This window comes from Zonotrichia leucophrys, chromosome 13, assembly GCF_028769735.1.
Source record: "Zonotrichia leucophrys gambelii isolate GWCS_2022_RI chromosome 13, RI_Zleu_2.0, whole genome shotgun sequence".
In the NCBI taxonomy this organism is placed as follows: Eukaryota; Metazoa; Chordata; class Aves; order Passeriformes; family Passerellidae; genus Zonotrichia; species Zonotrichia leucophrys.
Window position 1 is genome coordinate 4,848,458 of NC_088183.1, and position 21,978 is coordinate 4,870,435.

The 21,978-nt window shown below is 42.5% G+C and overlaps 1 protein-coding gene across 13 annotated transcripts in view; it reads right to left on the bottom strand.

Moving 5' to 3' along the window:
* The window catches only part of SGCD (sarcoglycan delta), a 492,080-nt gene that overhangs the window by 189,044 nt on the left and 281,058 nt on the right, over positions 1-21,978 (bottom strand). For all 13 annotated transcript variants that reach the window (XM_064724715.1, XM_064724706.1, XM_064724704.1 and 10 more), the window contains one exon: positions 5,296-5,481. The gene's annotated coding sequence lies outside the window, so the exon portion shown is untranslated. The remainder of the gene's footprint in view (positions 1-5,295; positions 5,482-21,978) is intronic.

Consider the following 21,978-nt stretch of genomic DNA (forward strand, 5'->3'; position numbering starts at 1 on the left):
AATTCTTTATCTCAGCCCAAATAGCCACTGAAGATTTGTCAGGGCTTTCCAAAGCCCTCCCTCTTTCAGACTCTTTCACAAATCCTAAAGGGCTCCCTGAGGAAGGGCATCTCCGGCACTCAGACTGGGCTCTGCTGGGCTCAGCCCAAGGTGGTGGGAGCCAGACTTCATTTATGAGACCAGAACAGCTCCTGATCTGCCCACGGTGCTGGGGCTTCCAGCAAATGCCTGTGATCATTAGGATAGAGGTTGTCCAGGGACAGAGCTGCTCCTTTGGGTAATTGCATTCCCAGGGCTGCCTGGTGCCTGTCAAACTCCCCCCTCCCAAGGACACTTTTTGAGCATCATTATGAGTAAATATGTCATACTGAAGGATGAAAATATAAAAAAGCTGCAGCTCCTCCAAACTTGAATGTTACCACTACACTGGAACACAAAAATGTTGCTCCCTGACTGCAGAGGTGACACGGGTGACTTCCCCACCACACACACAAATCTTTATCAACTTGGATGCACAATTAAGCAAAACATTCCTCCAATAAAAGGCAAAAAATTACTCCTTGGGTGGTGTCACAGCTGAGAGCAGAGCAGTAAAGGCTCCAGAGCATCCTGAGTGATCAGTCCCATATGAGACATTCTCCCACTAAGCTTTGTTCTGGCAACATTCCCACTATGTGAGGAAGGAAATGCACAGCTGGATGTAAAGCTTGCAATGCACAACTGCCTTAACTACATGGCAGGAGGATGGCAGTTCATAATTAATTTTCCACATCAACTGTTGGCTGCCCTCCTCTTCCTCTCTGCTAGGCAGCAAACTGTCAGTGGATACTTATCCAGAAAGCAGGCCTGCCACAGAGCAAAAAGCATGATTATTATTAGCTAGTATTTTACAGGGCATGCTAGCCAAAAATCAGAGGTAAATGAGCCTGAGCAGAGTGAGAGCAGCACCAGTGCAAAGGCAGCTCTGCCAGAAGCTGCTTGTCCTCTGAGGGATGCAAAACCAAAGGGAATAGAAAAGCAGGATGAAGAGAGCAAAACAGGCAGGAGAAGGCTGTAAGGAGACAGAGAAAATCTGTTCTCAGATCAAGGTTTTGAGCCAGCTAATTTCAAACCACCTGCAGCCCAAAGAAACACAGGCCCTTTTCCACCCTGGCTGGACTCAGCCTAAAACACAGCCCATGGGTGCCAAGCAGCAGCTCTGCAGAGGACAAGGGGCTCCAAACTGCTTTGACTTCTGAGAGAAGGAATGTGTGCTGCACTCAGAGCCAGCATTTCCATCCCTCAGTCCCCAGGTCTCTGCACGACTGGAGTGCAGAGTTACCACAAGGAGGTTGCTGCTCCTTGCAGGGGAAATGTCTCCAGAAGAAAACAAACCCCAACTTCATCACGCTCTCTGAAACACCTCTACAAACATCAGAGGGCAGAAGGCAGAGGCACAAGCGGCCAGCCCAGGAGCAAGGCCATCTGAATGACTGCAGACAGACCCACTGACTTCTCAGCACTTCAGGAGAACAGGTAAAGGACTATTATATTTCTGTTCTGTGATTGGTATCTTAAGAATCTCATGTTAGTATTGGAGTTTCTTATTTTCTTTCAGAAATTCAACTCAGTTCTGCCGCTGCTATCACCTCTTTAATTCATTTTACAACAAGATATTTGTTATCAGAAATTGTGCTTTGATATGTGTCAGGTTGATGGATTCAATAAAAGCCCTGTGAGGAGAAGCTGAGTGAATGGGGCTGCAGAAGTGCCGTCATCAAGAGAATTGATACCTTAACAGCCAGTCTGCTGATCTTGCAACAAAAACATGCAAATAAAATAGCTGTTTTATATCCTCACCCTGGCAAAACAGTCCAGAGGAACATTAGAAAACATTTGCATAAATGTTACTCATGCAAACAAGCTCATCCTGCTCACTGATAAAAAAAACATATGTAAAACACGATCCTGCATGCTGTCCTCTTGTCCTGTCTGGTGTGCAAAATTCAATCCAGGGGAATAAAGGCTTTAATCAAAATACAGCTTTTAACTTAATTTTGGGAATTCAAGCAGCAATCCCGTGATGCCTCAACCAAAATTTTCCCACAATAATGTTGGAGGACAATTTTACTGACGAATTTTCACACACAGCCACCTGTACCGCTCAGCAAAGACACTGAAATTTGCATTAGGGTCTTAGTGTGAGAGCCAAACCCACAGGCATATGAAATCAGAGGTTTTTTCCTGATTTAATAAATGAAATAATGTGAGAAAGAAGAAAAATTTGAAGAAAGAAATAATAAGGTTTTATCAGACCATATAATACAATGAATGAGAGAGGCAGACCTGCTCACTGCTCTGCTGCAGGTCAAGCAGGGCTTGAAGTCTCTGCTTCACCTGGCCAGAGCAGCACAGCTGCAACACCACCCCTGCACTGGCCTGGAGCACAAAGAGATTTTTTTTAACTGGAACTGATCTACAGAACATCTGGAAAAGGTAAAAAAAATGTGATGTTGATATTCAACTTTTAGAAAAGAGAAATAATATTACTAGTCCAAACAAAGCAAAGGGAAAATTTCCATAGCAGTTAATCTGAAAAAGGTGAATTACATTGAGGATTTATGTTCATGTAATGAAGACAATTAATTGCTATGAGAGCCATAAAACACATTAAATGAACAGGTTTTTTTTCCAATTCTACTTGCAAGATAAAATTTATTAACTATGTTTAATGGCTACTTAAAAATTTCTCTTACATATTTATTAAATGTGCCTTTTCAGCCAAACAGAGCATTTTACTAACCAGATTCTACTAATCTAAAAGTGAGCAATTTCAGAAAAAAAACCTACTGCTCTGCACATTATCTGCAGATCCATTTAGACTAATTCCTCATGCAATAAGATTACCATCAGCACAATTTCATAAGTGTTGCTAAAAGGGAATCTGCTCGTCTCACGTGAGCAAACACCCTGCTGCAAAGATGAATTCAGCTCACATTATCTGAACAGATGTTTCAGTTTTCAGTAGAGATAGGGAGGGAAACCTTGAGTCCTGATGTCATTAAGTGTTACTGTAATCACTTAATTAAAACCCTCTCTACTTGGGAGAGCAGGACTCATGGAAGAAACTGGATTAGGTGGGAGCAGTGACCTCAGAAAGATCCATAACTGAATCTGGTGCTCAGCCAGGGCTGTGTGCCTCCAGCTGCCTGAAAATCAGGGACAGATGTTTGCCACTTAAAAGTGACCTAGAAGTGACTCTGTTTCTTATGCACCATTTACAAAATGGACATAAGTAGCACTTCTGTCTTAAAGGGTGTTGTGGGAACAGATAAAGTTGATGGCAGTCAAGTACTCTGGCAATCACGAGTCCCCAAGATGAAGGAAATCAATAAGGAAAGGTCTCATCTACTCAAGTGAGCAACAGTTTGACCAATTCTTTATAGTTTAGCACAATCTTCTCCAAGTGCAGTGTTCTTCTTGAAGATGAAGTTTCCATAAGTGTGAAATTTAAATAAGAGCCAAGTTTTAGATCTGATGGTAACGAAGTAAAATGCAAAAGTATAATCCAAGTCCAACCTAGAGTTTAATGCCTCAAAAATAATTTCACACAAATCATTTATAAAGACCTTAGAGTGAGACTTGGATTGGCTCAGGAATGACAGGGGAGCTCATTTCCTGCCCCCCTATCCAAGGCAGGAGCAGCACCACAGTCACACCAGCAACCAACATCTCTGGAGCAGATCCTCACACACCCCAGGTACCCAGAAAAACTCACACACTCTTTGCAAAGAAGATTTACATATTTCAACTCAGAAATCTCAAACCCAAACAAGGAATAAACAAAACTGCTGTGGTTTCTATATTACAACACTGCCAAATTTTTCTCTGCAAGAGTCAAGAAGCTCTCTTGATTACAAAATACCTCTCCTACAACCTTCCCTTTTAAGTGTTATAATCACAAGAGCAGTAGCTTGGAAATAAACAGAAGTGAAGAGGATAATAAAGGCAGGAGCAATGTCTAACAAGCTCCTCTTCCAGAAACCAGAGCAGGCAGACAAGCAGAGCTGAGCTGTGCTGTAATGATGGGAACCTTGCCCTGGCAACCGTGTTGTTTGCCTGAAATTCCTGTACAAATTAACAGCACATGCTGTGGTTGGAACAGACCTTTCTTGACCCTCAACATTTAAAAGTTAAGCACCCAATTTAAGCTGTTCCAACCAACTTTTCCCTGCAATTGCCAGACACTGGCAGAGCTCTGCTGGAGCATGAGTTAGAGCCCACAATTTCCAGAGCTGACATGACAAGTGCAACCAGATCAAAAGCAGGAGAAGTAATGTACACTCACCTGGATTGTGATTTATTTTAGAGGCTTTTAAGAAAGTCTTGACTTCTTTTCCCTGCTCCTCCACTGACACCAAGCACAGGTGTTATATTGCTGCTGTACTTTTCTCAACAAGATTATAGTGCTGGTTCAGTCATATGGAGGAAGTCAATACCCATGTGCTAAATGAAAAAGGATAATATCATCTGATACCACTCTACTGAGATCTTGGAACCATTGCTTTAAAACTGTTTTTTTGGGGTTTTTTGACTCAGAAAACTTTGCCTTCACAGAAATAACTTGACCTAGGTAAAAGAAGCAATAGAGACTGTATTACCCTAAAATCTCACTAGCATGATCTTCATTAACAATACATCCTGCCCTTCAGTTTCTTTTTAGAAAATGGTTGCATATTGCCTTGCTACAGTTCCAGCACAGCCAGGGCAACATTTGTGTGAGTATGAGAACACTCACACAGACAAAAATTTTAAGTGCTACACAACAAAGGGAGAATACAATTATACAGGAAATTGGTAGTGGTATTTCCATCCTTTGCACACAGTGAGGATATACAAAGCACAAAGAAAAGCACGGGGCTGAATTACAAATGGGCTACTTCATCTCCTTTTATTTTCCCCACCTCTGACCCCCAGAATTACAGTCATTAGTGAAACACAACAAGTGGGATTTTCAAAACACAGATTCCTATCACCAAGTATCCATCACCAGCAGCAACACACAACCATCAGCGAGCATTTCGTTCAATAAAGAACTTCACATGAGCAGACACCCCCTCAAGCCCAAGACAATAAAAACACTTCACTCCTGGTGAACGCTTTCTAAATTCAGGGAGAGCAAAGCTTATTTACAGACACAGTATGAGCATGCCATGAATGCAGCAATATACTCAAAGGCTGCTAATGCTCTGCTTTCCCCACATGTAGATATTCAGAAAAGAGTAAAAATACAAGAGCAGGGGAAGAAATACATACCTTACCAAACCTGACTGTTGGACACGACTCCTTTCAGAGCAACATTGGGGTGAAGGTAAGTTCCTCAGGCGACCACCAACCACAATTCCTGTCCGAGCCCCCCAGAGGCTCCAGCTCTCCCTTGCCCGTGTCCCTGAGGAAGATGCAGTGTCCTCCAGTATTTCAGAGCCTCAGCTGCAGAGGATGCTGCTCAGAAAAAGAAAAGAGAAGAAGGTGTGGCATTAAATTCTAGGGTCAGTTGTCTGGCAGATTCAGAGCAGAACACAAGACAACATTGGATAGGAATGAAATGTCAAGGCAGGACAGAGAGTCTGTGACAATCCATCATGTGTGGCACCTTCAGAGGGCAATCATTGAATTCAAGAAATGTGGTGCAAAGCTATTCTTGCTTTACAGTACTTTCATAGTGTCCCTAGACCAGGAAATGAATGACAGCCTGGCTGCTTTTTATTCCAGTCCAATATTGTAACACAAAAGTAAGTAATGCACTTCTCCATAGGGAATATTTTAATTCATTATGGCATTTCTGAAGAATAACAGGACTTTCATATTAAAAGCAGAGACATCACCTCAGTCTTAATACTCTGCACAATAAAATGGCTCTTACTCAAGAAATTCAAAGCTCAGGAGCTCACAGCAGATGGGAAGTCGTGACTGCCAACCCAACACGCCACAGTTCCCAAAGTTCTGCCTCCAACGCAATTGTCAGAGACTGGGAAATGTCCTGGGGTTTTCTGGGAGCAGGGGGCTCAGCAACACCACATTTTCCAGCCCACTGTCACTGCTGGAGGTGCTCAGAGCTCCCAAGAGGTCAGACCCTGGCACTGAGCAGGGATGTGAGAGACAGCGATGGAGGCAGCACTACCAGCAAGCAGAAACCTCAGAGCAGCACTGGGAACTGCAAATGCTCATCCCTCGGCCCTGGCAGATGGGAAACACTCAAAGGATCATCCTTCCCCCATGAAGATAGTACAGCCTTTTGTGAAGCAAAACTGGGCACAGCAACACAAAACAGGTGAGGACTGAGGAAAAAGCAGCACCTGAGCACCCTGTGTCAGATATATCCATGGCTCACATCCTTAAACCACACCCAGAGATGCTCTCCTAAGATCAACTCAGAAGCCATGAAGATACTCTGACTTTGCCCAGGAATTTTATGAAAAGCAAAGGGAAAAACCACCAGAGATATCCAAGAGGTTTCCCTCAGAGGAGGAAACCCATGACAGCTCAAAGTATCACAAAATCCCATTACACCTTCACAAGAAACCCTGAACCCCCACACCTATCTGGAAAACACACTAGGTTTTGGGCTTGCAAGAAGGAAGATTTCAGCAACCAGCACATGAAATTGGGCATACTGGAAGTTAGCGTCATACGGCCTTTTATATACATATAAATAAATAAATAAATAAATAAATAAATAAATAAATGTGTATATATATATTTATACACACGCATACACATACACACACACAAATGAACATAATGGATTTTTTCTTTTTTTGTTGAAGTCCACACAGATCACATAGTCACACCAATCAGAACAATCCAATAAATTTGCTTTATTTAGCACTAATTACTTTACTGCACTCACAACACCTTGCAGGACACCCAGAACAGGAGTCAGGGAGGCAGACCTCAGCCCTGTGATTATTGTCCACATTCGCAGAACTCCTGCCTCTCCTGAACTCAGACATGAAGGACAAAACTGAACCTTCAGTTCCTGTCCTCTTCCAGGCCAACCATGAAAAATCAGACTGCCAACTGAAATGGCTGCTGAGTGACTTATGGGCACAGGAATGGCTGATGCTGCACTAGTTTGATCTGCAGGCAGCAGTAAGACCTAATTCTGCTGCTTTTAAGGGATTTTATCTCTGGAGACCACAGCTACAATTACTTTTTCATTTCTACTCGTAAATTGTAACATAGAATAGTCACTAAAGAAAATCAGTGCTACATTTCTGTGCATTAACCAGAGCATCAGCTGAGTGGAGGAAGTAACAGCAAGAGCACCAGATCCTCACTGTAACCTGGGCTCAGGCTGGGAAAGGTGGGGCTCTGGATGTTCCTGTTTAGCACAGTTTGCCAAAGAATATCTAGCAATGTGAAGAAGGAACATGAGGTGAAACAACGTTATTCATGACAAAATGCAGTTAGTGTGCACAGTTCCCATTTCTCATGATATAACTGAGATGGGGCAACTTAATGAAATTAAATCAATGGCCAGCTTTGCAGGGAGCAGCAAAGTGTAGATGTTCCATTCTGACGGCAGTGCGCTCCCTCCACACTCTGCTGATGTGATCACACAGTACAGAGGCAGGGAGCCAGGCCAGGGACCATCCCAGTCAGCAATAAAGCAAAAAAGCTACAGAAGATAAATGCATGGAAACCCTCATGAGCTATAATTTGTGTTGGCTCAGAACCATACAAGGGGAAAAAAAGAAGAAAAAATATAGCTAAAAAAAAAAAAAAAAAGAATGTATGCCATTTGTGTTGGCCAAACCTGCACAGTTTTACAGAAAATCCCTTCACATTCAGTAGGTCAGTCCTGACCTGATGGTCAGTGTCCAGCTGGTTTCCCTGTCAGAGTCTCAGAGATCTCATCACAGAGCTGCCAAGATGGTTCTTGTACCTCCTTGTCTTTGGGCAGCTCTTGCCAAGCCCAGAGCCTCAGGAGCTGCCACAGAGTGAGAACAGGGTGCCCAGAGCAGCTGTGGCTCCCCACCCCTGGAACTGTCCAAGGCCAGGCTGGACAGGGCTTGGAGCAACCTGGGACAGTGGAAGCTGCCCATGGCAGGAGGTGGGACTGGATGGGCTTTAAGATCCTTTCCAACCCAACTCCAACCCATCCTTTCCAACCCAAACCATCCACTTAAGCCTGCACCTGCTGTAGGAGCTGGCACTGTTCCTACCTGAAACAAACCGAGTCTGAACTTGCAAAAAATGCCCCATGTCCTAGAAACCCCAGAGTCTGGTTGTGTTGTTCCTAAGTTGCTGTGCTCCCCCACTCCCTTTGATCAGAGGGAACACGCCGACAAACTGCAAATTACTTTCATTATCCCACCACTTCAGATTTTTACATTCAGTTAACATAGTTAAGTGGTATCAGATCCGTCTTCCACTCACAAAAGCCAGCATATGGATGTTCTCATTAATCAGAAAAGGCAGACAAGACATTTTTCCAGTAAAAAGAGAGTATTTCCCTTGGAGGAATCTCAGTCCTTTGCTGATGGAAAGCATGCATTATACAAAATAACTACATACTTTAGACGTAACAAATAAGCTCAAATATTAAATTTGAAGACACCATTTCTATCTTGGGATATTTCCAGGCCACAAATCAATGAAGTCTGGGAGACTTTGTGTCTCTCAGGAAGCCTTGCTGTACCTTTGCCCTGTTCTTAATTCTTGTCTTTAGGCATCAACTATTGATTCCTGTTGGGGTGAGGACAGGAGCTGGCTGGATCCTCCTCTGAACCAGCACACTCATCCTTAGATTTGTGTGTCATACAGCTTAAGGGCCTTGTGGCAACCTTGATGAGCATCTGCAACTTCAGCAAGGGCAAAAAAGAGGTATCTGGAAGCCAAACAACACATCTGTGTGCAAATATCACAGCGTAGTAGATATGCAAATTAGTATTAGTTTGTCTCATCAAATATTAATTACAATCTACCTAATTGCAATTGAATAAATTAGTTGGGCGGAGAAAAGATTAAATATTTTAAGTGGCTGGTGACTGAAAAATAATTGAAAACATAACTCCTTGTTTAAATATTAAATTTCTTTTTTTTTATTGCTAGCGTGGCCATTAAGAAATCAGAATTCCATATGTGTGTGCATTCACGCAGATTTGTATGACACATATGGAACATGTTCATACACATTCTTCTAACTTCCCTCCTTCCCTGAAACTAAACTTGAGTAAGTATTTTCAATTAATAAAGAAGAGCTCCAGTGGTAGAGCCAGAAGAAAGGCTGTGAAACGGGCAAAGGAAAACACATTTTTACTGCTAAGTATTTAGCAAGGTCACCTACCTCTGCAAGGCACGAAAAGAGATCCCCCAGCAGACTCTGAGCGCAGCAGGGGATTACACCAATTCATTAGCAGGTATATCTGCTAATTACAGCCTCGGACACAGTCCCCACACGGCTGAGCAGGGAACAACTGCTGCTTTCTGCTTTTTCCTCGGGATCAAGCCCAGAGCTTCCTGCTGAGCTGCAGGACAGCACCAGCACAACCCCACCACAGGCTCCAGCTCCAAGCCAAGCTCTCTTTATCCCCAGGGATGCTCCTGACTCCTCTCAGCTCCAGTCCCAGGGGAAGCTGTGGCAGCAGCAGCTCCCCACGTCAGCTCCATCTCTGCTGAAGATCTCACATTAATTTACTGCAAAGGTGACACGGGTGAAGAAGGGAATAAAATGAGACTTTGAATCTTTCCCTGCAGAAGGCTAGTGGTAAAAAATTGGTAGCAATGCAACTCTGGCAGATTTCCAACTATAACACTTAAGAGTGTTGCCCACAGCCGTGTCCCAGACACACTTTATCATTCACCATGGCTCAGTGCAAAACATAAATAAAACAGAAGTCATCAGCACTACTGGCACTCAGCTGTTTGGAGGCTTTTTTTTTTCCCCTTCCCTGCCAACAAAACAAATAGTGAAACAGGAGAGCTGCAATTCAAGTGGTAACACCCAGCATTAGAAATTTGGTGGGGGCTGGTGGTATGATGGGAAATAAACTCTATTAAAGAATGCAGGCAATAATAAATGAAGAATATGCTGACTGGGATTAATACAATAGCATACTGTGATGCTGCTGAAGATCAGCATTGATTTTTGTTATCCAGGTACAAACTCATGGTGTCCAGGAAAAAGGAAATAAGTGGTCAATCACCCTTGTTGAAGGAACTATTCCCATCATCATAGCATCAATGTTACATTACCAGGTTCAAGAATGTAATTATTATCTTGGTGTGTTAGAAAATGCTCTGACACTGAACAGGTCTTGCTGCTGTTGCACATAAGTAAATACTTTCTGAAGATGAATCCAAGAAGTGCCATGGAAATACTACCAAATTTTAAATAATATAAACTCCTTTCTTCAGCAGGCATTTGGTTTTAACCAAAGCTGCTTCCCAAGTTCAAAAGCATTAAGTTGCAGGTTACTGTCTAACTCTCCAGCTGCCAAAGCTGCATTACACTATTAAGTGTTTTTATTATTATTACTCCTACTATTACAGTCTGCTTAGACTATAAAATAACATCTCCTGGGCCCCTTAGGTGTTTACATCTGCCCTTGTTCTGAAGCTCTTTCAGGAGATTATTGTTTCTTCTGCCAGTTCAATTGAAAGCAATGATGAAGTTACTGCAATGCATATGTCCTTGTCAAATAATGCTTTCAAAGGGCTGGAAGCACATTTGTCAAATAATGCTTTCAAAGGGTTGGAAGCACATTTGTGGGGGGAAAAAAGCAATTCTGAACTCACTTCAGTGGTGAGTAGCAACCAGCTTCCATTTAACCAGACAGACCATCGAAATAATCGAGTAATGAAATGAAGCCACTTCTCCCAACAAGAGCTGACAGGTTTGTACCAGAAGCAGCTGTGTGATACAACCTTCACTGATGGAACAAGATCTAAGTGGATTTCCTCTTCCTCTAACCTGAAATGGGAATCTAACAAGGGAACAATCCTGTCACTCATCTCAGTGTCACAGTTAAGCCACAGGTCTCACTCTCACAGCTACTGGTTCAAGCAGGTCTCTTATATCACAAATTTGAAACAAGTTTCTCCAGCCCCAAGCACACAGCATCAACATCACCTTGTTCTGCAGCTCACTAAAAAGCTTCATTTCCAAATTTAGGACGGCAGAGTCCTTAACTCATTGGTAAGGCAAAGTCAGTGCATTTATTTTCCTTTTTACTCCTCATCCCTTTAACACTGAGCCAGGGATGTTTTGCAAAAGTTGGGACAGATTATCACTTTTCCACATTCCCTTCTCCTCCTGTGGCTCACATACTCACACACCTCTGCCAGGGAGTTCCCAGGTGAGGGCTCCACTCTGCAACCACAGCACTGCAGAGGTGGGATGTGCTGTGAAAACCTCAGCTGACCCAAGGGAAACAAAATTTATCAACCTGTGCAGCAACGCAGAATTACACTAACCAGAGAAAAAACATTTTTAATTCATCCATCCAACAAGAACTTCGACCCAAGCAAAGTAAGCAGGAACAGGACATCAGAGCCTAAGCTTTTAATACACATACTATCCTTCTTTATTAAAGGCATTAACTTGACCACTATTAACTTTAATCTCATTTGAAATCAGCAAATTTCTATTATGCCATCCAGAACTGACTTCTGTGTATCCAAAGTCCCACCATTCCCTTTTACAACCCAGGGAAAGCAGGAGTCAGCAAAGTCCACAAATGACACAGAAAGGTCCCTCACTCAGTGCAGAGATCCGTTACCTTGGAGAGTGCATCGAATTCAACAACACTAAAAAACACCAGCCTGACTTCCCAAATGTCCTTTTTCCTATGTGGATTGCATAAGTGAAGAGAAAGAAACTAAATTTGAGCTGGTAACCAGCACAGAAGCCTGGTAAACCCCTAGAGCCTTTGAGTGCCTTGATTTCAGCAGAAAGGACAGAGCAGGAGGGCACAGAGAGGGCAGGATGTGATCTGGCATCAAATGAGAAAAGGGTGAGCAGGGACTGGGGAGCCAGAACAGGCCAGAGCAGACCTGGGGCTCTGGGAGGATGCTGAAGCTTTCTAGGAACAGTGTCAGGAGTTTGGAGAAGCTGATGCAAGTTAAAAAGAACAACAAGGAAAGAAAAGCAAGCCCCAGAAGCTGGCCTTCCACTACACAGCACCTGCAATTGCAAACCACAACTCCCTCAATGCTCTCCCTCCTCTCCAAACACGCACACATCCCTCTTCAGCCTCCACATGGGAGAGATCTCCAGTTCACCCATGCAAACACCTCCTGCTGCCTGCTCTCAGAGAAAGGAGGTTTGCTGGATTTCAACTAAGTCAGCAAACACCGGCAATACTCTAACTCACCCATAAAACAAGGCAGTGTCACAGCGCTTCCGTGGGGAAACTCTGCCTTAAAGTGCTGTAAATCCTAAAGAAAGGAGCAAAAATACAGCTCCCAGCAGAGCCAGCCTGAACAGCAGTGCCTGAACTGCCTTCACTGCTCAGGTGCCTCAGAGCAATGTTTGATTTGTGCTGAAAACCAAAACAGCTAAAAGGGGACCATCAAACGTCAGGGAGTTTAGAATACCCTTGTTACAAAACAGGCTGGATTCTTGTCAGACATGGCCCTGCTGACTCCAGGGCCAGGCCCAGCCAGAAATATGCCATCAAACCCAGGCAGAGCTTGGCATGACATGAAAAAAACTCATTTAGCCACCACTGGCAAAAAAACCATACAGGGCACCTCAATGCCGTCTAAACCTAGACATGGCTAAAGTACAATAATTAAATACAGATTAAAACTACTTCTAACAGAGCAACCTTTGAGATAGAAATTGGCCTTTTCACTGATAAAAATTTGTATTTCCTACAGGTGCACACTGACAGACAGAGTTAGCAGTGCTTACAAGAGAACTGCCTGTGCCATCAGGTGCTTGCATCGCTGCTCTCCCACCCACAGCTCATCTCACCAGCACGTAATTGTGTCCAATTAAAATATCATTGGCAATATGGACCCACAGATATCATGCATGAGAGTCTAGCGTGCTTTTCTTCTTTTTAAAGTGTTTCTAAAACTCCAGATAATATTGTTGTCAAAACCACACCTGCAGTTCTGTGTGCATTTAAGTCAACCAGCACAAATTCAGCTCAAAGATTTCTTTTTCAGTCCACTAAAGCTTAAACACTTGGATACTGCAAAAAGCCTACAGCTGCCTATCTGCAAATGGTTTGAACACCACTAAAATAAAATTCATTAACTTGAATTCATCTTTGGTGCGACTTGAGTGGGCCTTCGCAGGGATAAATTTGCCCCCTGGGTTCTGGGACACGAAAGGACTATGAAATCACAGCTTGTAAAAATGTCAATGAGCAGGTCTGGATGTGGGCAAGCCTGTGCATCGAGGAATTTTCCTCATTACAAATCTGCAAACCTTTGGCAGCTTGCAAAACGCTGCTCTTAGAAACATTTTGAGGAGCTATAAATAGACTGCTCGGCCCATGATAAATTATAATCTGTGGAGACTGCAAGACCAGAAATGTCTAAAGCTCTGGGCTCTCAGTACAAGCTATCAGGACTTCTCTGAGCAAATTTTCAGACTTCAAGTTTTCATCCGTGTGTGCCCTTGTCTATAGATGAATGTCAGAGTCACCTCTGAGCTTTTCCCATTTCTAACAAAATGTAGTCCTTTTAAGAGTCAAAAACTGACACCAGTCATACAAACTGAAATGCTCTTGTGACATTCCCAGTCTAAAAACAAAATGAGAAAGGCTCAAGTTCCTACAGTCTGATGTCCCTGAAGCTTCTAATTTTCAGAAGCCACGGAGTTTCACTGCCTCTCACAAGAAAATTCAGAAATTTTGATGCAACCTCCTGAACCCTTGAGCCAGCTTGAAGTTACAGCCTCACACTGCTCCTGGGGATCAACTACCCAAAGGGCTGAATTTCACCAGCTCTGAGCTGCACTCAGAGCAGAAATAGTTGCACATTCCTACTAACTCATCTCCTCTTATCAAGAAAAGCTTTTCTGCTCTGATTGCTCACCAAGCTGGAACACTGACACGAGGACAGCACACGCTCCTCACAAAAAATATAAAACAATGAGTAGGGGAGGAAAAGTGTACGATCAAATTTGCAGCCTGTGCAACTCAGACTGGAGTTTTTTAAGTTAATGGCTACAGAGTAATTTTTTTCCTTTTCAGATCCATACTGTGCATTGTGGTTTTCCAATCAATCCAAAGAGATGTGACAGCCACTATGCTCTGACAGCCATTGTACAGTGGCCATTACAATTATACACAGGCAATTATTGCTGGGCCAGAGACTCATGGGAAATGTGCTTTTCCTTCCTATTTCACTGTGAAAGGACAAGAAGAAGTAGTTAAAGTATATATTAATGGTTTTTCAAATAATATACTTGATTACATCTACTGCAGAATAATTTTTCTTCATGTTTCTATAATGAATCTGACCATGAAAAGCAGATTTATGCCCACAGTTTGTATCATTATAAACTCAACTCATTTGATGTGAAAAACCTACAGTTTAATTGCTTGATTTAGATTTTGGCTGGTAAAATGCGTACTGAAACATTACTATTTTAATTATGTTAATTTATAAGTGAAAAGCTAAATTTGCAAAGGCAATAACATTAATTATTTACTTGCCCATTAAAGCTGAATATTTATTACCAGGATAATTGGCTTCATAAGTCTGCCAAAAAAATTAAAAACAAGTTTATGTACTGACTTACAGAGAAATGAGTGATACTGTAGCATCTCTCAGCAGGTTGTGTCTTTAATGGATTGCTCTGATATATAACTGCATTTCTTTCATTTATAGTCTGTTACATTTAGTTTTTTCAAAAGATTTTTTTTTTTTTACTTTATAAAGATGCTGGTTGTGACTCAGAGCAAGCTCCTTTACTGCTCTGCAGCCAGAATCCTTTGTGCAGCATGAGGGACTTCGCTGGTCTTAATAATTTATGAAGATTGCATTTCACCTGGTCATCTAAACACCCACTGAATGTAGAATTACATTGGGTTAAATCAACAGAAAAGGGAAATAGTGACCCAAAATAATCCAGCTCACAGCCAGAACAGGAGGGTTAAGAAAAACCAGTAGTGAGGAGTCTCCAGCTTTGCTGGTATTTTAGCTTCATTTCCATTTGCACTATAGCAAATATATTCAATGCTTATTTATGCATGCATCCTCAAAGTAATACAATTAACTTACTAATGCTTAGAGAACAATTTGTATATTACCTTGATGTAGGATGAAAGGCTAATTTTGATTGCTGTCTAGACACAAATCCTAATTCCATTTGGCAACGTCTCACCAAGCAAACACCTCCCCTTCCTGTCCCTTAAAAATGTGACTTTCCCAGCAGGTGCAGGATCACCGAAGAGCTGCAGCACCACGGCCATCAGCAGGAGCCAGGATGGACTTGGGTCACCTCCATCTTCCCTGTGGGTAAAAACCTTCTCTGGCTGAGGTCTGCAGAGGGCACAGGTTAACCTGAGGAGGCAGCCCTGAGGCACAGCTCATGGAGACACTAACTAGGATTGCAATCAATATTTATTTATTCAGGCGTCCTCAATGCAGGATGATTACATCCAGATTACAGTCTGAACTCCCAGCCATGCTGTAATTATATTGCCAAGGAAGGGCAGAAGCATCCATGAAAGAGAGGCAGTAGGTCAGTGGATTTGGCATCTCATCTTAAGTGAGAGGGAATGGGTTGAACCACAGTTTAAAACTTTGCTGTCCTTATTTTTTTTCCTGCAACTCCTCTGCAGCTGCCTGCAGCCCAGATAGATGGAATGTCTGAACCTCAGTCTTGGAGGACAATAATCTGATTTTAAATATCTGTATCTCACACTGCTATCTCACATGGCTGGATTCAGGACAGCTATTTTTATTAGTATTGTTGTTGTTGATATAATTATTATTATAAAACTGATACAGGGGAAAGAAAAATCAAACCCCAAAACCTGAGGTTTCTTTGTCCATATGTAGCTCTCACACTACAAGACACTTCAGTCTTTTCTCAAATTATGCAGGACACTGATCCTCTTGCCAACAGGGCAGACATGCCAGTATCTCTCAGTGCCAATTTTCCCTGACTACAAAAGCAGCACAGCTCAGCATAACCCAGCACTGCATGGCTACAAGACACAAAAGTGGAAAAGCCAGCAGAATTTGCTCACACCTAACCAGTGATGCCAAAGACATGTTTTTTGACAGGGTAATTCAGTGCCCCCAGAATGACATGGGGTGATATTTCAAGTCAGGATGTTCAATCAGGTTGGAGCTGGAGCTGGTCCATGCCCACACCCAGGACATCCTGGGGGCTGCAGGTGAAGGCTCCACGTGCACAATTTCCATGGCAAGGCTCCCCACTAATTCCTGGATTTAAATCAGAGCTGGAGCTTTCCCTGCTGCCTGCTCAGCTCACACAATCCAACAGCCATGGCAGCAACCACAGCTCCTGTCGTGTCTCTGGGAGCTTGGTGCACACTCCCTTCACTGACAGCCTGAGCAGCTCAGAAATGCTCCATATGGTGACACTCACTCACACAACGATGCTACTTTCCAGGCTTTCCCTCAGAAATATCTGACTTGCCTCAATGCAGCTGCAGCTTCTTCCTCTCAGCAAAGCACCAATGAGGTAATAGCTCAGAATCACTAAGCAGGGCAGAGTAAGAAATTTTTCTACCTTTAAAAATTTGTTACTTAGACCAAAAGTCAAAGTTTCAGAAATACTAATTATTCAGAAAGATATTATGAGTTCAAGTCTATATAAAACTCATTTATTTGTAAAATACTTCACTGAAATTTAAATTTTTTTTTAGAAATTTGTTAACTCTAATGTAACAAATACTTTTTAGGGACAATACAGTATTTCAAACTAAAACCAAGCATTTTTAATTAAAAAACTGACTCCAGAAGTTTTGTGCTGTTCCACTTTGGTTTCAGCCCAGTGTTTGCTGAACCTGGCCTCTCCCTTGCTATCAAGGTATTAATGGTCTGGCACCAACCAGTGCCAACACATCAGACTGTGAATTCCACATCAGCTGTGGCACCAAGCTGCAAACCTCACAGATAAAAACCTGGTATGAGGCAGGGTGGTAAACAAGAATAATACTGCATGACAGACTACTAGCAGGAGAGAGCATGGCAAACAGAAGATAATTGTCAAGCATGTGGTATTTTTAGCAACAATCAACCAAAATGCCTTAGACATCAATTTCAAGCCACTTAATCCTCTTAATGACATGCTATGGCATTTGTTTGTGATTAGGGTTTCACTTTGTTTTCTATAGAAGATTCCCCTCAGACTCCTGCATTCAATGTGCTTTGTAAATAGTTCTGCCAGAACGCTGAGTATTAGGTTAGAGTTTACTTATCACAGTGCTAAATTATTCCAGCTGGGTCATTATTAATTCTCCTAATTTTACTGTCATTTGCCATCATTACAACAACGCAGCACCCTATGGATACATTTATTACAGAGCATAAATCCAGGGCTCCTCTAAGCTGCTGGAGTGCCTACTCTGCAATCTTTATGCAAAAGCCTGAGGAGTGGTTAAAAAGAATTATCATTTGGAAAACTTTTAAAGGCTTACCTCTAGCTCCCCATCCTCCACCCACCCATCACATTTCTGCAGGATGTTAGGTAAGTTCTCAGCATGTGATACTCCCCTGCAATACAGGCTGTGGCCCACGGCAAAGCTCTTTCATAGGAAATGCACTGGGGAAAGGGAAGCTGGAGAGAGAGCAAAGAGGATGGTACTGCAGCCTGTGCAATTTCCATTGAGAGAAAGCATACATAAAAATAGACATTTAAAAATATCCTAATGTATATTCCTCCCCCCTTCAGAGAACTTAGGCACTGCATATATCCTTCTCCTAACACAAGCATATGCTTGATTGGGTCTCGATTCAGCAAAGTAATTCATTCAGGGCAGAGCTTTTAGCACCTGTTAAAACCTGTCAGACAAAAATTTAAGCAGATGCTTCAGTGTTTTTCTAAATCAGGACTGTAACTGGATTTACCAGCGCATGAATTGCTCCACGTCATACAGACTGTGAAATTTTGGCTCTGTTATGAAGGCAACTGTCCACCTGTTTTGAGTTTGGTAACAAGAGGCCATGACTCAAGTTTTAGGAAGCTGCTCTAAAATAGCCCTGAATGTATTTCCCCACATGACCCCCCTCAGTAAATTTGCAGCATTTTCTCAGTGCAGTAGACCCCAGATTAATAACAGAGGTTTTGCTGACCTGGTGTTGTTGTTTTCCTGCAAAGCTGTCCACATCCTTAGGGAACACCATGTCACCACAGCCACCCCTCAGTTCAAGGTCCACAATGACATCCCCTGAGCTCACCTGAAGCACTGACCCCTATAAAACAATTCCATATGTGCAACTGGGTTTCATCTTTCATATAGGGGCTCACTCCCACTTGAGAATTGCACTTTTTGGTCCATCATTCAAACAACTGATCAAAATTATAAAGGCAGATACTTCTCACAACCCATGGCTAAAATGTCCAATAACATCTGAGTTAAACATGAATATACTTCTTTTAAGACTTTGTTAAAGCCAGGTGTACACTCAGTTGCACAGTGAAATCCTTGCTACCTGGGCATATGAAGCTCTGCTAAAAGAAATTTATGATCCACTGATCAAGAACTTTGGCAGTCACAATTCTGAGCTTTCTCTCAGGTATGAGAATGTGATGCTCACGTGAACATCACACTCCTGGCTACAAAGTGCTTTTGCTTTCCTCCTCTCTTGGGTATTAGTCACACAATCAGAAAAAGAAATCAGATTATTCTGGGCTTAAAGCATGTCAGTTACTTTGTGCTGCTCACAGGTATGTGCTCACAGGTAATTTCCTCTGTATCTTCTTGGGTATTTACAAATCTCTGTTTCCCTTGTAGTGTCCTCTGTGATGACAGGTACTATGTTTGCCTTGCTCCAGAATTCTGACAATTGCCCTATTCTCCACAAGCTTCTGAGAGTTGTAAATAATTCAGTGGGTACATTTCTTAAGGCCACATTGACCCAAATATATCACAGTTACCTAAATACTCCTTATCTTGTTCTTGCCTTTGCTTGTAAGCCCTCTTACAGGGAACACTGTTACAGATCTGACACAGTTATTAACCTTTCTGTGAAGAGCAGTGCAAAATAATGGCATTTTGTATTTCTGTCTTCTCTTCTAGTCCATTTATTTGCTTCCCTTTCTTCCTGATGGACTTCTGCCTTCCTCTTACTTCCAGTGTGTTTTAAGTAATTTTATAACCTTTTATAGCCATAACTGATTTTGCCTCTATGTCCTTTTGATTTTAGCCTATGTGGCTGCACAGCTGGTGGTGTTCTTGGCCACACAGCTTTGGTTTGTCCCATTTGTACCAATACACAATACTGAAAAGCTTCCTTTGCTGTGCTACTCCCCCAGAATTATCTTTGTGCATCTATTCCACAGCTCTGCTTTAGTTAACAAGTTTGCACAAAGGATTTAATATGAGAACATGGAACTTCCCCTCTTCCAACATTTGGCAGCCCAGTTCATTATTCCAAACAAGCTCAAAAGGTGAATCCCTTTGTAATCTCTGCCCAAACCCAACCCACTCAGACATTCCAAAAAGAAGTTCCATGATGCATCCCATAATTCTGGCCAACAACATATCTGTGTTCTAACTTGCCTGCCTACAGCCCACTGATCAGCACAAGTTAATTTTCTTCACCAAGAGCAACCTTTGAAAAAATGTCCCACAACCAATTCCAATCAAAATGCCAGCTGCTCTCCACTTACCCCTGTATTCACAGCTTCCCTCTTAAATATTCTGGCGGCATCATTTTTTCTTCAATACTTTTTGGGTTTTGTACACCTTGGTCACGACCCCTCTTAATCTCTCCTATTCTAATGAATATAAACATAATTTTCTTAACCTTGCCTCCTGTTTTATAACCCCTGAGGCCCTTTATCATCTTTGTCAAGACTGTATCCATAATTAGGGTATGTAAAAAAGATCAAATGGAACGAACAAGAAAGTGCCTACTTGACACAAATTGTTACATGCATAAGCAACATCTTCAGCCCAGACTCCCCCTTCCCATCGCAGCCCCGTGTCAGAGGGCGAGCTGCTGCTGATTCCTGCACATCGGGTGGTGCAGCCAGGACAGGTTTTGTCACTGCAGGGTGCTCCACTCCCCCAAGGGCATTCTGCAACATTCACCTTTTCTGCTGTTTGTGCTAACTCATTCCAGCCGCACACACAGGCACATGCCTTTATATTCTGCACAGGTGTCACAGACAACTTTTATGAGAATTCCTTTCCTTAGGATTTTTCCTCCTGAGAAGCTGAAAGGCCTCAGGAACAAAATGTAAACAATGGTTATCTGCTGCTGTGGAATGCAACAGGTGCATCTGTGACTGGCCCATGTTGGATGTTTCTAATTAATGGCCAATCACAGCCCAGCTGTCTGGGACAGAGAGCCGAGCCACAAACCTTTGTTATCATTCTTTCCTTTCTAAGCTAGCCTTCAGATGAAATCCTTTCTTCTATTCTTTTAGTATAGTTTTAATGTCATATATATCATAAAATAATACATCAAGCCTTCTGAAACATGGAGTCAGATCCTCGTCTCTTCCCTCATCCAAGAACCCCTGTGAACACGGTCACACACAGGTAACCCAAAATGTTGTGTATCAGCCAGGCTGTCCCCTCCCTCTGTGCACACACAGCCATGGACACTGGCACCCAGACTGCTCCCTGCAGCTCCTCACTGGTGTAGGAGCATGTTCAATATTGCTGGCCATTCCTCATGCAGGAATTGCAGATTTTGATAACACAACAACTGGCCTTCAGTGCTCACAGTGACCAGCATTCCTCAGCTGGACACATCCTTGAATACTCCACTGATTAGCAGAGTAGAAGTTTCAAAGGGATGCACATAAAACCATGAAAATGCCCAGGGCCTGGAAGTACAGAGAATATCACTGTTTACTTATGGATTATTCTGTATGATATTCAGAATTTGAAATTTGCCATAGCAGATCAGACAAGTGCTCTGTTTAGAGCATAAAGCTGAATCAGACAGCAGCAAAAGCAGATGCTTCAGGGAAGAGTTTGAGAAATCTTTGCAAACAGTTACACAACAACTGAACCACCTGGGTTGTTTTCTTCCTCATCTTGATTCACCAGAGAATAGCCAGATAACCTCAAAAGGAAGAATTTCTCTACCTCTCTCAAGCATCCCCCTTTCACTCCTTACCACTGATGCTGAATGGTCTCACTGCTGTGAAATCAGGTCCAACCCTCTGGACTTCAGCTCTTGTGCTTTTGTCCTTGGTGGCACCTTGCTGCAGTTTGTCCCCCAGCCTCAGCAACTCCACAGCCCATCCCAAAGCCACAAAACATGAAATCACAACCCCATAACCAACTGTGCTGCTCTTCCAAGAGAGGCTCCTTGCAAAATTAGTGAATCACTCCAAATCTGTTTGCATAGGTATAGGAATGTGTCCCCTGCTGACAGAGTCACAAAACTATCCTTTGTCCCCTTAAAAAGGAAACAAGCCCAGAAATTTCTCTCCTCAATTAGATGAAAAGACATCTCATAGAACCTGGGGGACTTCACCTCAAACTTAAGGATAGCTAACTGGACAGAAGCCAAAAAATCCAGCCTGAGAAATTTACTAGGAAAAGAAGAGAACGAAGAAACTAATCACTTTTTTGATTTTTTTTGTGATTTTTTTTTGTGATTTTTTTTTTTGTGATTATCAGCGGCAAGGACCTTTTGCACCTGGCTCAGTTTTTCTCTGTAAAGAGTTTTGTTATTTTACCTTTTATTAAAACCTTTTTGTTTCCAACACTACCACAGAAGCCATCCTGCTGATTTTATGCCTTCTAAGGTAGCTGAGCTATCTTGGGTGTGAAAGAGATCTCCAACAGCTTATGAGACCTGGCTCGAGGA